The sequence below is a fragment of the Vulpes lagopus genome, chromosome 8, assembly GCF_018345385.1.
Source record: "Vulpes lagopus strain Blue_001 chromosome 8, ASM1834538v1, whole genome shotgun sequence".
Taxonomy (NCBI): domain Eukaryota; kingdom Metazoa; phylum Chordata; class Mammalia; order Carnivora; family Canidae; genus Vulpes; species Vulpes lagopus.
The window spans coordinates 51,344,398-51,346,494 of record NC_054831.1 but is presented as its reverse complement, the minus strand read 5'-3'; positions in this window follow the sequence as shown (position 1 = coordinate 51,346,494).

The window sequence follows — 2,097 nt, the reverse complement described above, 5'->3', positions numbered from 1 at the left end:
AAGATGATTTATGTCTAAGTGAGTCGGAGAAGACTGATGCTAGATTGAGAGCTTATAAGAAAATTGTTGTATTGAGACACCTGCTGGATATTGCTGAGAGCAACATAAACCCTTGGGAGGGTTAACAGAAGAAGATCTAAATGCAGAAGAAGGGAAAAGTCGAGGTCTGAAAAGACTTAAAAAGGAGCTGCAGGGCCAGTGGAGTATGAACGGCTCGGAGGAGAAAAAATTAGAAGGTCAGCTGGATGAATATCGTGCAGAGGTTGATCACTCAGGAGACACTGGAAAAGATTCAGGTCCCAACTTTTGCTGTGGAAGATGACTCTTCTTGTGAGTCAAGCAAAGAAGCAGAGGCAAATAAAGAAAAGTGTGTTCTTCTGGGGGAGTTTTTGTGAGAAGAACTAATCAGTGAAATAACTTTAAATAAACTGCTTGATTTTTCTTTTATTTGTAAAAAAAAAAGGACATTGCAAACGTCCTTGTTCAATGGAGTGTGTAGCTCATTAGTAGTCCCATCAAAGTGTCTAGCAATATCTGCCTGCATAGCATACACACTGCGAGGTTGGGCATATGACTGTCCCTCCCACATCCTGCCTACACGTCACCGTGCTCCTAACAGCCTAGACCCGATGCGTGCCTGAAGTGTTGTGAGAGGTAAGTGGAAAGTCCGGCCTACAAGAACCTTGTGCAATCCAAGCTCACAGCGATTTCCTAGTATTTCCTGTTGAGTGCGAAGTGCTTACATCCACAGGTCATAAGAGAGAAGCTAACAGAACCCGCCTTGTCAAAAGCACACTTTACCTTCGGAGAGTTGAGTCACCCTCAGTCCCAGAGTTGCAAACATGCCTGCACAAACAGTTTCCAACAATCTGTACACCAGCCATTTGTCAGAGGCTTGTGAGATGCATGTGGATAAGCAGACGGGAGGGTGTCTCCAGCGTGCAGTGGAATGGTATTCTGGGTACTCCTGGCTTAGTTCACTGTTACGTTTCAGTGCCCGAGGCACGCAGATAGTTGAAAGTTTGGCTTCTAGGCGTGCTTCCTTGTGTGAGCTGTTTTCAGGGGCAGTAGACCCTCCCATTCTGACTGCGTAGTGACCTAGGTCTAGCATTCTTATGTTAGGTTGCGGGAAGGGGCTTGTGTGAAAAGCATGTGCAAGTGACCAGGATTTCTCAGGTGTTATCTGATCTCAATGCAGACCATTGCAAATGTCCTTGTTCAATGAGAGGTGTAGCTCGGTCCTAGCTCCCATCAAGAGTTAGGAGACCATCTGCCTGCAAGCATACACCATTTCCCGAGAGTTTGGCTTATGGACAGTCCCTCCCACATCCTGCCTGCACGTACACCCGCTCTTAACAGGCCTAGCCCCGATGCGTTGGCCTGAAGTGTTGTGGAGGTAAGAGGAAAAAGTCCCGGCCCACACGATTATGCATCAAGCTCAACCAGCGATTTTCCTAGTATTTCCTGTGTGAGCAGGTGAACGTCCTTAAGTAGCCATACGGAGAGAAGCTAGCTGAACACCTTGTACGAAAGCAACTTATTCGGAGAGTTGAGCTCACCCTCAGTCCCTTCTGTTGCACACTGACCTGCAGAAAGCAGTTTCACATCTGCACCTCAGCCGTTTGGTCAGAGGCTTGTGAGCCGCAAGTGGAAAAAAAGCAGACCTGGACGGGTGTCTCCAGCTGCGAGTGAGTGGTATTCTGGGTAACCTCATGTTAGAACACTGTTACGTTCTCAGTGCCCGAGGAAATCAGTAGTTGAAAGATGGCTTGTAGGCGTGCTTCCTTGTGCGAGACGGAGTTCAAGGGCAGGACCTTCCCGCATTTCTGACTGCCATAGGAGTAGGTCCCCAGCATCCTTATGATAGGTGCAGGGAAGGGGTTGTGTGAGAGCATGTTGAAGTGACAGGTTCTCCTCAAGTGTATCTGATCTCAATGCAGACATTGCAACCTCCTTGTTCAATGAGAGTGTAGCTCGGTCCTACCTGCATCAAAGTGTCTAGCCAGACATCTGTTCTGCAAAGAATACACACTCCGAGAGTTCGGCTTATGCACTGTCCCACATATCCCCCCTGCACATAACCGTGTGCTCCTAGCA